Here is a 16,082-nt window from a genome sequence, read left to right as displayed (position 1 = left end):
CTTGCACACTTCACCCAGATCCCAGAACATCTACTTGCTTTTGAATGGTTGCCCCAAGAAAGTCCATGATGTGCCGAAGACAAAAATCCCATGATGGACATACCCAGCAGAGACAAATTTGCTGGTGTATCTGCATGTGCTGTTGACTGAAAGCAGTATATAGTGCAGTTAGATGGATCTGGCCATGTGGACAGGCCTTTCAGATACCAAACCCTCTGTAAATACTGTCTCCTCTGAAACAGTTTGCCACTGACCTTTGCAAAATAAGATCCCTATGTAAACAAGTAGAAGAAAAAATCTCAATATTTTATCTTGATGCTAAATCATTATTACCTGAGAATTCTGCCTTTCTATAAAAATAACTTTGTATTTTTTATATAAACAATAGGAGTAATTTAGTTTACTTGAGCAACAGCAGATTTCCTGCAATGCAAAGAAAACTACAGGAAATCTATTATTTTATTGCTATTAATATCTGATATGTTTGACAAAATCAACATGTTCTAAAAAACTATAATATGGTCTTGTCAAGTTTGTTACTGCTAACTTCTGTAAAATATAATTCTGTAATCTTTTGTGTATTTTGTGTTTTGTCTTCTTGCTCCACTCCATTCCAGGTTTGATTTGCATACCAGGTAAAATATAAGAATAATTTGTAATTCAGTTATTCAATCATCATAGTACATATGTACCACAAGTTTTATATATATATATATATATATATATATATATATATATATATATATATATATATATATATATATAACACGAGTGACACAGGTGGCATGGATTTTTCTGCATTCATTAACAGACAGAATGTTTAGAAGGACTAAGAGAACCATTTAGAAAAAGGGTTTGATTACCTTCCACTTTAGATGCTAATATTTCTTGGCCCTGGCCTTTTTTTGCATGTCCTTTTCCTCCATTCCCTCTGAAGTTCTGCTGGTACTAATAACACACCATTCAGCACTAGTATCCTTCTTGGCATAACAGCATGGTATTACATATTAGTTACATGAGAGTCAGCACTCAGGGACTGCAAATGGCCAGGTGTTTGAAAGAAATAGACTGTAAACTCTTCAGAGAGGGAGAACACATCCTTTCCTGCCTATTAAACAAAAAGGTGAAAGAAAAGCAAGACTTTCTTCTCCCTTCTACAATAAAGCTGAAACAGGAAATAATTAAAGCTGGTATTTCAAAGACACTAAATAAAATACAATGGATACTGAGCTTAGGCTTCTGCCAGGCTTTCAGCCACCAAGACCTCTGCAGCTGGAAGTACAATGCAAGAAATCCTTTAGGTGATACAGACATCACCTTTTCCAGCTTTAATCACTGGATCACATCTAGATCAAGAACAGAGCAGCAATAGCGGGGAGAAAGGGCATGTTACCTTTAACATGACATCATATCAGTCCCTTTACACGGGTTTTGGAAGCCAAGCTCAGTTCTCTGTATTGTATTACACTGTGTCATGAGCTAGAGTAACTTCTCAGCTTGTGACTGTATTTCAGAGGCAGCTACACCACACTCCACTCCTGCAACATAAAACATTTAGTAAATGTCACCTGGCATCAGTGACCTTTTGAAGTCAATAAACCTTTTTCCAGCTCAATGGGAATTGTCCAAAATTTTTCCAGTGAGAAAAATTGTTCCTTGCAGTTAAACAGTTCCTTGATGTGAGGAAAGCCACTTGATTTTTTCCCTTTTTTTTCTTTTTTTTTTTTTTTTAAATGGATCTTTAAAATTTGATTTTTTTTAATGCAGGGGGCTTTGGAAAACCACTTCTTTCCTGTATTTTCTTCAGTAAGGAATATTTTAGCAATGATGTATAACGTCTTAACACCCAACTCTTTGTAATAAGTGCATACCTCATCTTTAGGCGACTTGTTAAAAAATGCTGCTTTTAACATATTTAGGTTGCTATTAATTTAAGAAAAAACACTCTCCTGGCTATTTGATAAAATGGTGGAAATTTGCATTCTGATGACTATTAATCAATGTGTAGCAAAAGAAAGAGTGTTTAGTATAATTGTTAGGAGTTGCTATTAGGTCTTTCTTAAATTTCTCTCTCCACTTGATTGGTTATATTAGCTGACTTTTTTCCCACTCTCTGCTCTAAGCTGTTTCTGTCTGTTCCTGTTTTGCATCTGTTTATTTGTTTTACAGTCAGGACAAATGATTTTATCCCAGACATAGAGCTAAGCACTCTCAGAATAACTGAATCATTTAGTGGTACTTGATTTTGTGTGTTTGAAAACGACATTTAGCACAGGCTTTATCTCAGTTGTGGTAATTACAATACTGACATGAGCTCTCATACACAGCACAAACTGTTTCCAGCAGATGCAACCAAGCAGCTCTGCCTTCTCTGAAATATTTTATCTGGCTTTCAGAGTGTGACAATATTCAGACACACATGCACACACCCTCTTATGTACATAGAGACATATATAAAAACCAGGACAGTGCTAGTTTTAAGGCAGTATCTGTTCTTCGTTCTTTCTGAGTCAATCCAATTATCCCACACAAGGATAGTATATAATATCAGTTGTACACTGCTCCCACATCATGTGCTAGCTGTGCATCTTATTAAACATGAAGGTTATTGTTATTGTAATGTATCTCAGTGGTATACCAAATGTAACTTTAATGATGTAATTAATATGTTTGGATTTACCATCTGATGATCTTAGGCACCACTTCTGTTAGTATGTGATGCTACCGATTTCAAAAATACTTGGAAACAGCAGCTTTTTGTTGGGGGATATGGCAGAGAAGGAAAAAGATTAATAACATAAGTCACATTCTCTAACAACACTTTTAAAAAATTTGTGTCAGATGTGTTCAATTGACATATCAACTCAGAGCAATGCTGCCTCTGAAGTTTGTACAATATACATTATTTGTATACATCTAAGCTCATTTGATATTATTATTATCATAGACTGTAATACAGTTTAGCAGAAACAGTTATTCTACAGTCTAAACCTTGCAATCAGTCGCATACATTTTGGGATGGACAGCTTTCAGTACTAAAATATTTACACCAGCTTGTTGGACAACTTATTTACACAAGCAAGAAAATGAGGCATTTTGGTTTGGGTTTTTTCTTTTTTCTTTTTTTTTTTTTTTTTTTTGGGGGAGGAGATGTGTTGTGTTCTGTTTTAGAGGAGCACTTCTTTCTTCTAGAAAGAATAATGATACACATTTACCTCAGTGTAGCTGGTAAGATGGTACTTGAAAGCGAAGTTCATGTACATAAACAGAGTAAAAGATCAAAGCAGATTCTGAATTAGTCTTCATCAACATAACTATCATTCATTACTGGCTAACTAGAAGTGACTTTTTTATTAGAAAAGCAATTAAGAGAGTAATAAAGAAATTGGATGAAGCTAATGTATATTAATAGTGGACAGGATTTAAGAATATCCAAAATTACACATAAAAAAGAGTTTAAAATATTTGTCTTAGTCTTTATTCTCCATCAGAGAGATATTTTGTGTTCTTCATACCACAAAGAAGATCGTTTTTGGTGTGATTTTGAGTTTCCTTGTAGGTATCCTAAGAGTTCTTTCCCATTTTGCATGCAAAAAATCACACATTTGCCAAGGAAATTAAAAGACACAGAAATGTTGTTACTGAATTTTGAAATATACATATCTTAAGAAATTAGAAAAAGCAATCAAAGTAGCAAAAATATTGGTGAAGTTTAAAAACAAATAAATAGAACCCCCCCAACAAACAAACAAACCAACCCCCAAACCCAACCAAACAAAGAAGAAAACTATGAAGAAAACCAAACACAAAAACAAAGAGTATGGAAAATTGTAGACTGAAATATGCTTGACATAAATAACCACTACTACTCTGTCAAGTGTTGGAGTAGACTTTGTGCAAAATAAAGCATTTAATTAAAAATATTTTAATTGGAAAGTATAATGCCAAGGATTTTAATTGTCAAACACAGAATTCAGGAATACCATCGCAATTTGTTATTAATTGAAAAAGGTATCTATGGAGAAATCAGATCTTATTCAGAACTCTATATTGAGTTAACTGTACTTAGCAATGAATAGGAGAATATACACATTATAAGAAGTATACTCTAAATTTCTGGGTGCGAATAAATAATTTTGATATTTTTCTTCACCTTCTGTTTTCTCCATCATCATGGACTACGGGACCATACCCACTGGTCTGACAGTCAAGTTTCTTTAAACAATTAATGGCAAAATGAGATATCTAAATATTTCAAGTATGGTGTTCTTAGAAATACAAAATACATTCAGGACATTCAGAAAGTATTTTTAAATCTCTGCCACTACTGATATTTGATCTTGAAAACACCACTGTCTTAAAGTAGAGCGGTACATAAGAACTCGTCATATTACAGGAGAAAGGCAGAACTGGCCTTTCGAACTCTTCCCTGTGGTGAATGTTTTGCCTGTGGATTGGTGCCAGCTGAGACCTAAGACTCATGGTGTGAATAACTTGAGCCTGAAACCTTGGAACAAGGGAATCCTTAGATAAAGCATACTTGTAGTGCTGAAGAAACAGATTTCAAGTATTTAATTTCAATAGTAAACCTCTCCAAGAGACGGTTTAGTACCCTTGCTTTCTTCTGCCCTCGCCATACTCAACTTCATAAAAAAAAGTTTTTATTGAGCGTTTTAACTCCTATGAGGAGCCCAACACCTGGAACTCCAATTAAATTCAATCCAACTAGCAAGAGTTTGAAGCTTCTCGTATAACTCAGCACTTAAACCAAGACAAAGACTAGTGGTGGGACAGCAGATATATTTAATTTATATAACTCACCCAGCAAGCTGCCCATATGCTCAGGTACTTTGCTATACACTGACATGAAAAGACCAGCCTGATGGAGTGAAGTACCTGCAAACTCATGATAATCAAGATTTGTAAAGATTTATTTATTTATATCTAAACACAAGCAAGTTCCCATAACCTTGGTCTGACATAGTCCTGCAAAAACATCAACTGTGTGAGTTACTAGTTATACAATTGCCTTAAAAGGGCAAATCATTTTAGATGACTTCTCTCAGGTTAAGAAACATTGACATTTCTTCTAATCAGCCTTGGCCATATTGATCACCATAACTGGTCTACTCTGGCCTGCAGTCAGGAGGCCTGGAGACACACCATCTATAATGCAGCTGTCTCCTTTGAGAACACCCGCAGGATCACTCTTGAGGAGAAAAGACAATGCAGAAAGAATCGTGCCTTGCAGAATATAGCACCTAAGGAGTCTTTCTGCTGTGCCTTTTGCAATCAGACATGTTTATCTCGTATTGGCCTCATAAGCCACCAGCGTGCCTGTAGCAAATGTGGATAGAGCCTTCCCAAATCTTTGTTTGCGAAGCCCAGCCATGATGATGATGATGATTTATTCATATCTAAACACAAGCAAGTTTTCATAACCTTGGTCTGACATAGTCCTGCAAAAACATCAGCTGTGTGAGTTACTAGTTATACAATTGTTTAAAAAGGGCAAATCATTTTAGAAGGCTTCTCTCAGGTTAAGAAACATTGACATTTCTCCTAGTCACACAGAAATAGAGCCTGCATATTAAAGAAAAAGACCTACTCAGAATAGATGTAGAGGGCATAAGTGTATTCTTGTGAGAAATAAAACATCTTTGTATCTATAATACATAGGTATGAAGTTGCTGTAGTCCTGCTTAAGTAAAGCAGTCCAACTAACAAAAAACAACATGTCAAACACATATACAATAAAATGATAGACCTTCTTCAACTTGCTGAAAACACCCAGCACTTCAGAATTTTTAAATAATACATTCTAGTTTTGAATATAAAGTATCCTTTTTCCCCTCAACTCATATTTATTGTTTATACAAGTGTTTAATAGCAGTAGATGAATGTAATAATAATATTCTAAATATTTTTCCTATAGGAGTTTAGAAACAACAAGAAGAATAGTGTTACGGTGATAAGATTTATGATAAATTTCCATTATTTTTATTTTTTTTTAATGACTCGAAGGCAACTCTGTAACAATTGTAATTCACTAGAGAAAAGAGAGAGTGCACTGCATTTCTAATATTAAAGAATGCCTAATACATCAGCAACCACTATTTCCTTCAAGGTACTTTATTTTTGATGCAGAATGAGAAAGCTACAAAATAAAACCCAAATGCACATTATTACAAGAAACATATCTATTTATCCAGGAGGCACCAAGAATAAAATAATAGTCTGTAGAAAGGCATGCAATGAAATTCCATTACAAACCAGGGAAAAAAAAAAAAAAAAAAAAGACAATCATAAGTTTAGAGTTTAGTGATTATTTCTTTGTTTTTTTTCCCCTCTGAAGTCCTCTATTGTTCTTCAACAGTCACTCCGTATAGAAGGTAAGGGTTCATGATGACTTAATCTCCCTTGTAGAGAGACAGAGCAGCTGCTGAAGCAGCCTAGTTAAGAACTACACATTTTTCCTTACTGCCTCCTTTGCCTCAGGAGGGAAATAGTCTGCTTTTGTCGATGTAAATGCAGGCTAGTAGTTGATTATTCCTCTTTATCGTTCCTTCCTTACATGCCAACTCAGCAGAACCATGAGATGTGCAGCAGGCAAGAAGGAGAGAGTTATTTTATTCAGAACAACTTATTCTGTATTACAATACATAAAACTAGCATTAAGTGGTAAATTCATTTGGGGACCAATCTTCCCTCTCCCAAGTGGAAATCAATGGCTGTTTTGCTACTCGCTTCACTAAGAACTAGATTGAATGTTTCATGCTTTGGGAAAGGAAGTTTGAATATATTCTCATAACAAAAAACACAAATTCCTGAGACCACAGTATTCTCAAAGATATGCAAAGTGCTACCGAGATTCTCAATGTGCTCCAAAACCAGATTTGAGTTTTAATTTATTTATGTATGCGCAATGAGAAAAGCAGCTTCATGGACATATTCTTTGTCTCTATTTCCTGTCTCACAGTTTGTCTCTCTTGTCAGGGGTTTCACTGCTCTATAAGATTAGGGGATTGCTGTAAAAAATGAAATAAGAATTCAGTAGAAGGAAAATTTTTAAAACTTTCATGTTTTAGATCTGCTTCAATGATTATTTTATATGTGAACAATTTTTATAGAAAATAAAAAACAGATAGTTTTTTTACAAAATATATTATTAGAAAATCACTGAATTTCTTTGAAATTTCTAATTTTTTAAGGCATGTACATTTAATACCAAAGTTCTTGAGACTGGTAAAAGAGGTAAAGTGATGTAACTAAAAGCACAATAAATATAACACTGATATATTAAAACTAGTGCTAAATTTGTATTTGCACAAAATGAGCTGGGGAAGAAGGAAGCTGAGGACAGATGAACACTACAGTAAGTACACAGAGTTTGTCCTGAATGACTTTTCTTTGGACTTTGCTTTCATATTGCATTTTTTTGTTTTTTCCTCTGTTAATAGAGGAAGTCAAGAATAAAAAAGAAACGTGCAGGACAAACTATTGGTGGCAGCCATTAAGGGAATTACTTTGCCCATTGAATACCATTTAGCTTGGAAGCAGACCTACTACTATTAATTTCTACCTTTTTAATGCACACTTTAGCTAGCACATGACCCATACTGTGTAACAGCAGTTGCACCCCGGGGACTAGAGATTAACAGCTTGTGCTACGAGTGGTTTATTTTACAATTGCTCTGAAATAAAAGCTGATGGAAATGAGCTAGTGAATTACTCTGCCAGCAAAATCAACAATATTTTTCTCGTCATGGAAAAGCTCACTTCTTCTGTCTCCATTTTTTTTCTTTAAAAATGGTTTCATAGAAGAACACAATAGGGGAAATTTGGGGGAAGGGAAAAGTAGGAAAGCAAGATGTTACACTCGATCCTGCCATTTTTATTGTTTACTACAGTTCGTCTGAATAAATTTTACCAGCTAAATCTCTGTGTCACAGTTAATTAAGACACAATTTGGGCATAAAAAGCAACAGTCAAATGAAATGAAAATTATTTTTCGATAAACTCCAGTCAGACTGCTTTTCCTTCTCATTAAAGGAGCATTAATGCAGCTGCTATGCCTGCATATTTTTGGAGTGCTAGGGAAGAAAACTAATCTCACAGGACGATATCATAGAGGTTTTGGTTTTTTGTAGCCTATAATGAATGAAAAACACTGCACCAGAAAAGTTCTCTCCATGGCTTTTCTACTAAGCAGTAAATTAATTTCAATTTAAAATGGAAGACTAATGTAAAACAGTCCATGTTGTTAACGAGCAGGTGGAAAGTGTGTGTGTTCTGACTTTAGGGACAATCTGCACTGAACTGCATTGGGTACCAGTCACACAAGGTTTCCCCTAGTTCCAGCATGCTTCCCCCCACAGGGAACTTATATCACAGATAGGATAAATCTCATCAGCTATTACTCCTCTAGCGATAAAACATACTGAATTCCTCCTTTAAAGCTGCATCTTCTTTAATGGAGTAATGGGAGAGTAATGGAGAAGACTAATATCAAAGATAGGCATCAAAAGAAGGGGCAAACATACCAGTCAGTCATATATAGATTTTACCTACAATTAATTGGATGCTTGCCCCTTTTATTGAGGCTTTTTTTTCCTTCTTCACTCTTGTCTGCATTTAACTTCAGGTAGACAATTGTTCCTTTTTGGTATTGCTCCAGGTTTCAGAGTAATTTTGAATTTTTTATTTATTGCTCTCTGTTAATCTGTAACACACAGCAGTTATTGTTCAGAGACGCAGCTGACTGCCTTGCCTGATCTTTTAGCACCCCAGCAGTCATGCATGCCTTACTCAAGTCTATCAAATAATGGTATGTGGCATGATTTACATGTGCAGAATTGCGAATTCATTGTGAACCTATTTACAATTACAGCACATTTGAGAGGGAAAGATGGTTTAATAGGCAGTATAAGGATCCTTGATAAGGCAGAGACATGGCCCCACATGCTTATTTGTATTTGGAAATATTTTTTTATCTGTAATTTTGTATGTAATGAGTACACTTGATCTTAGTCATCTGCTTCATCACAGAGGACCTATGAAAATTTTGGTGATACCTTTAGTTGTTGGAATGGAGCTGATGCACAGAGACCTTGAAATGAACCATAAGGAAAAGAGATATGGACAATCTTTCAGAGAACGTTTTCTGGTTATCTACAAAGGCATTTTAAGAAACACAACCCATTCCTGATCACGTGGAAGAAATTTTTCAATGTCATGATTCAAAACAACCAAACTCCTCTTGCCTCAAAATCATGGTTTTCCCTGGCTACTCACTCTGCAGAGGACATCCTAATATCACCCTGTGGAACTTGGCTTTCCATTCCTAAGACTGCTAAATTTTCTTATACAACCTTTTCGCTGTAAATCTTCCCACAAAATACTGAGCTGCTCACAGAATGAAAAACAAACCATAATTTGTTTCATGATCATCTGAATTCACTACAGTGTGGACAAAAGCTTATCAGAGTATGGCACCAAGAGTGACTGACTCTATCAATAAATCTTCATAAGGAACTGGGTGGAAAAAAAAAATAAGAAATTAACACCTGAAAGGTGAACACATAGGCACATAGGCTATTTCCTATTAGTTTTACATAGATGATTATTCTGGCCCCAAATGGGTAAGCCTCATATATTGTATATCATGGTGAATAACCATTTAATTATATTTGAGGTGAGTATGTTCTTTGCCTGTTACTTCAGAATGTCTGTAAACTCGAGTACAAGAAAATCTGTCTAAAAGTGCTTATAAAAATCTCAGACCAGGATAATGCAGGTTTTTCTTTTACGTCTTGAGTTGACATAGTGGGATCTCAAATACTATTATGTGAGCTTGGCATATGAGGTAGCTGGTGCAGATAAAAAAGTCAGATTTCAGCACCACTGACTCCAATCTGCTGTAATGAGGACAGGTGTATGTGATAAACAAAGAGAAAGATAGATCAAGGTCTGAATGATGAAACAAAAGTGATGGGTAAGCATGCATTTACCTGAGTACTGTTGTCCTTGATATAATAGAGGCACACAAAAGATCACACCACAGACCACTAATAACCCAAAAACCACATTATTTCTTTTCCAAAGAAATCAGGTGTTTAAATTGAAGGGGATGGGGGCAGTAAAATAAAGAGCAAAGTAAACAATAAAAAGAGTGTAGCACCTGGGTGCACCACTAGGTTTTGATAAAACACAACACTGTCATTTTGCTGGTGCCTGTTTCTTACTGTGTTCTGGTTGCTGTGGGGACATGGATAAACACAAATATTTTATTCTTTACAGGCACTGACAAGGTAAATCCAAGCTTACTCATGTTGCTTCTTAGATGATGTTTTTCTGAAAAAACTGTGGCTCTGTTAAAAGAGACACGTATGTTTCTACTAAAGGTGGTTAATGCCAACTTTTCTAAGTGACTAAGTAAAGAAAGTCTATCTGGAGAAATTCTGCACACTCAGGCAAACTACTTGTCATAGCATAAGAAACAAAAGTTTTACAATGTATGATACTGTTAATGGTTGACATGTGTCCATTTATCATTCATCACACTGAGGTGCACTGGATGAACTGCAAGAGGATATTCTTTAAGTAAAGGGGAGAGGGTGGGGAAGAACCCACACACATTTTGATACAGTATGTTCAGGTAAGAAGACACCCAAAATCGGTATGGCTTGCTATTCTGAAGAATACTTTAGGACCCGAAGCTCAGTGGCTTCTACCAAATTAGTGAAAAGTGCTCTTAATGCAGCAAAGATGAAATTTTAACTACAAAAGTGTAAAAATGCACAGAACTGGAGAAAGAGGATTAAATTACTAAATCCCCCAAAAAAGAAAGGATTTTGGGAAGAGAGCATCACATGCTACAGTGAACACAGCCAGGCAAGGTATATTCCAGAAGGAAAACCAGCTAGAACATAAAAGATTACAGGTTTCACAGTTTCGTTTCCTAATTACGCAATTTTATGCTCAGTTATTTAATGCCAGTATTAATAAAAATTGTCAAATCTCAGTTTTAGAACTGTGATTTTTCACAAGCTGCATCTAAGAGAAATATACAGAATTGATGCTTTTTTACACGACACACTCAACAGCAATATTACTGGCTGAAATTATAGCCCCCTTTCCCTTTCTGGCATTAAATCATTGATGCATTTGTACTTTGGCAATTAAAGTTTTCTTTGTGATGGACTTATTGAGCAGCAAGCATGAATAAAAGTCACATTGATGTTGTCCACAGTCAAGAAATGCAAAGAATCAATCACAAACTAAAGGATCTGAAAGTGAAATTTTAAAAAATATTTATAGATGACAGATGACACTATCACCTCTAAAATGTTATTATTGAGGGCTTACACATTGATCATCTCCTCTAGGCAGCTGAGAAGCAAAGAAATTCTCAGCTCTGTTAAACCACAAAGGTCCTTAAGATGAAATCCTTGTTGATTTAAATGAGCTATGTAAACAATTGTATGGCAGAGCCTTAAATGCATACATTCTTAATTTCTTTTCTTTATAGGCATTACTATTCAATAATAGCAAACATCCAGGTGGTCACCCCTCAGAATCCCCCTTCCCACGAGAATTTCAGTATTTGAAGTATGCAATCGTACCAATCATACCAAGTCACAACACATTTATAGACACTTAGAAAAAAAATATCTGAAAAATATGGGACCTGATTTTAACTGGAGAGATGCATACTGCACAAATGTTCTACCCATGCATTTTTACAGGGATATATTTTATGGGAAACAGTTAAAATGTATTTCTCAGGAAGCTGTACATTGTGCAAAAACCTGTTTTATACTTATTCTACTTTAAATGTCAGAATTCCAATTTATCTTTTAAGACTAAAGAATGTTGTCACAAAAGCTTTTTAGCTAGCAATTTGGAGGTTTGTAGTGAATAACATAAAATACACAAAAGGAACATTACAGCTGAAGAAATATCCTGTCAAAGTAATTTACACAAATCTAGTGTTAAGTACAATCTGTTCCGTAAATCAAATACCAAAATCTGAAAATCTGTCACTTACCTCATATTAAAACCTATCCTGATTTAAAAGATTAAATTTTTCAATATATACATTATTAGTAATTTACATAGTCTATGGTAAGTGTATAATATGCATCTTCTAATTGAATATTTTGTAAATGCATCTTGAGATTATGATTTAAAGATGTAACTGAAATATGATGAATATTTAAAAATAAGTATTGCAGCAAACCCTGTACAAACCACTTTCACAAATATCCTCAGGTAAGCTTTGAGAACAAAATGAGGATGACTTTCATTGCCCATTATGTTCACTTGATCAGTATAAAGTAAGGTTTGGACCAACCACTTCCAGCACATAAATTACATAGCTGATTAGACACCTCCCTTACATGATTGCTGTAATAAGCAGTAAGTAAAATATCCTCAAGACAAAAAAAATCCAAATGAGATGGACCAGGTTCTCCTAAAATACATTCAACTTTTCATCCCCAAATAAATTGACATGAACATTTACTGGGGCTAACAGAGCATTGGAATAAGATTAATCTTAATTGACCTCAGTATACTAAAACTAGATTTCCTTTGGATCACACAGACCTAAAGTATTCCTTTGGATCACACAGACCTAAAGTATGCTTTTGATGATCCAGAACAATCAAATGGGTTTTTTAAATTTGTTTAGTACAATAACCCTAAATGATATAACACCATTAAATTTCTTGTTAGAGTGCATGAGTTGGAGAGGAAAACAATCAGTCATGCACTTGCAGAAACGCTTAGGTTCTATTTCATAAGAAATCACCTTCTGGAAATAATGACTCAGACAGCGTTCTTCACAAAGAAATAATAATAAAAAACCAAAACATTAAAATTGTTTCAAATATCCCTACTTTCACAAAAATTTAATTTAAGCAAAAACAAAACAAACAAAAAAAACCCAAAACCAACAAAACAAAACAAACAAAAAAATCCCTAGTGAATTTTGAAATTTAACACCTTAACCAACAATGACATGGTAATACATTCTTTTTTCAAAACCTTTACTTTGGTTTTCTAAAGGCACCTTCTCTGAAAGTCAATGGCTATCACAATGCCACTTTGCATGTGAGAACACTGGAGACAAGTCAAATTAAAGACTGCTTTCAAGCAACACTTGTAAGGAACCTGTCCTGATCCAAAGAACTTATAAATTCTGCATCCACAGAAAAATTTTGGACCAACTTCCCTCTGTCTGAGAAATTTGTCTTTGGATTTAGAAATGCTAGGGGAAAACCAAACCACTACCATCACAAAACGAACGAGCCTTGCACTATCACTGTATATGCATCAACATCACAAACAAACTTTACCTCCTACATCACCAACATCCTTCTTCTTTCTCTTTTCTGTGTTTTCCATCTAATTACAATAAATTAAGATCTGCAATAGTTTTCTCCATGTTGTTTTTGGACTCTGATTTCTGTAAGAGCTTCATGGAATCTCTAAATACTTTCTCTTTACCTATCTAAAGTCCAGACTTCTGCATTTAGATGATTTCTCTGAAGGACAGGGAACCTGATAGGTTTCACACAGTAAAACGGTCCCAAAGGGAAATTTATCTTGGTTTAAGGACTTTATTTATTCATTTCTTCAACCAAATTCAAGCCTGGTGGGCCAAGGAGAAAGAATTCCAAACATTAGAATGGAGTTCAGACCTGTAAAGTCATGCCTAGGAATGTGTGAATTCACTCTGGAACTGAGATTGCCAAAATTTAAGCAAACGGATTTGGTTTTTGTGTCATAGTATTACACTTCTAAAAAACAGTTTCTCCCAATACTTTATTTCTCTGTGAACTCTCTGGAACTCTCTAGGTGAAGCCTGTATCAGAATGAATTTTAATTTAGCACTAGTTTGCAGGAAAAGAAAATAAATACTGCATCAGTAGTTTAAGTAAAATACAAGTTAAGCTTGCAGATAACTTCTTCAATTGTTGGATAATACTAATAGAAATTTCAAATTTTCCTATATTTACACTATCTATTATAAAGAGATTTAATAAGGGTTGAATTTTAAGCTCAGCAGTGATTCTCTGCATTTTATTAACCCTCTTGAAAGATGCCACAGTAAGCATACAGTCACAAATTTCTCCATACTGTTTCACCATTTGTAGGTGGCTGTATTGTCCTCAGCCTTCTCATGAATTTCCACCTTACCACTCATGTCATATTTAGCTCTAGCATGGCTGAAATTTCAGAAGCAGCTATTGTTCCTCATGTAGATTAAATCCATTTTGTAACTTCTCTTTATTAAATGTTTACCCCGATGTGTAAATGTATAATTAACTCCATGAAGCTGATTTATCAGCCTAGGTCCTTCAACCATCCATGGGAAGAAAACAATCCCATCAATGGCAGCTCTGATACTTGAAATAGGTGGTAATTTAAAAGTCTAGATATTATAAACACTTATCTGAAGATACCACCTCTCTGCATTGACGAGGCAGCAAAAAAAAGACCTGTTATATTACAGGTATATCTATACTTCCAGAGAAAGTGTTCCTCTAAATGCAGCTGTATGTGAAAGATTACTAACTTCCATACAATCACTGACCACTTCATCAGAAAGTCAAAAGAAGGACTCTAAAGTAGACTAAAAAATTATACTATCTGTTTTGGAAAAAAATCCTAGAAAAATAAAGCTACTTTTCTGCCAATATACTTTATATACAAGAAATATGGAAGCTATAACAAATTTAAGAAAGTGTTCTTTCAGGTTTTTTCCAAGAAACAGAATTAATTACATGCATGTTCGAAGGTTTCCATAAAAGCTGTTATAAGCTTCTTGCAACACTTTTCAAAAATCACCTCACTTTAAGCAACTTATTCTTGTCTTATTTGTCTTTGATGTTGGTGGGGTTTCTTTAAAGTTACTTTGACAAGTAATACAACAGCTAGATAAATAGATCTTCATTTGTTATAAACATATACATCTGTTCATGAGTTGTGGAAGATTGGGAAAAAAGTATCATATATCCAATTTGGAAAAAAATACATTAAATTTTTATCGTTGAGACTTTTTCCAGGGACTCAGGAGAGACTCAAACCAACAATATTTGTCATCTCTCTGCCCAGAACACCCACACTCTTAACATAGCCAAGTCACTTTTGTTATTATAATCAAGCACAAGAAAAAAAGTGATGCAGTTTTCAGGGTGTTGTGCTGTATATTGTTCATGCAAAGAAAATGTGTCCTTGCTATTTGAAGATCATGACAAAGATAAATCTGAGGCAATATTTCATATGTCCGCAAAAGAACAAATAAGGATTCATGTAATAAGGAATATAACAAGTAATCATATAGGTCTGCAATGCAAAAAACCTATGGAGCTTTTGGTATGAATTTTTACGTACCGCAAGCAGCATGGTAGCAGATTATGTTAATGGATAACCAAAAGCATGAAAATAATCACATTCAGGGGGCAAAACACATATCTCACTGGTAGGAGTTTTTAAGGTATGCTCCCCATATGTCTGTTAAATAAAACGAAGGAGGTAGCTTGTTAAAAAACATGATACTTGATTCCTATAGACTGCTGCTTTGCAGTACTGCCCTTAAATTCATTGGTGTGCTATTGATCTAAATTAACTGCTCACTCATTCATGTGTGCAGCTGTAAAGTGAAATTATAACCTTCTGTTCAGTTCTAAGAGTTATTTCCAAGACATTTCAATTTTTTACTAGATTTCCCAGTTGCTGAAGAGTATATGATTTCAGAGTTCAGTTTCCTTGGGTATTTTGTTACATGGCCCATGTTGTAAAATTCTAGGATGGTTTTCACACAGAAAAAAAAAGATAGAAAAAATGTCCAGACTACTGAAGAAGTCTGTTCTCTCCCGGGCCAGTGCTATTCTGTCACCCAGTGACAAGAGACAGGACACAGCATGAAATATATTTCTCTTTCCTCATCTCTGTTGTGCTGAAGCATCCCTGCTCAAGAGGAGAGTCAGCAGACATGCAGTCCAGCTGTAATTTAGGGACAACTCAGACTGGACTTATCCAAAGAGGTGTCATTAATAAAAGGTCTCTCTGCC

This window comes from Manacus candei, unplaced genomic scaffold (genome assembly GCF_025592945.1).
Source record: "Manacus candei isolate 608988 ecotype Guabito, Panama unplaced genomic scaffold, ASM2559294v1 h1tg000027l, whole genome shotgun sequence".
NCBI lineage: Eukaryota > Metazoa > Chordata > Aves > Passeriformes > Pipridae > Manacus > Manacus candei.
This window is presented reverse-complemented; position numbering follows the sequence as displayed.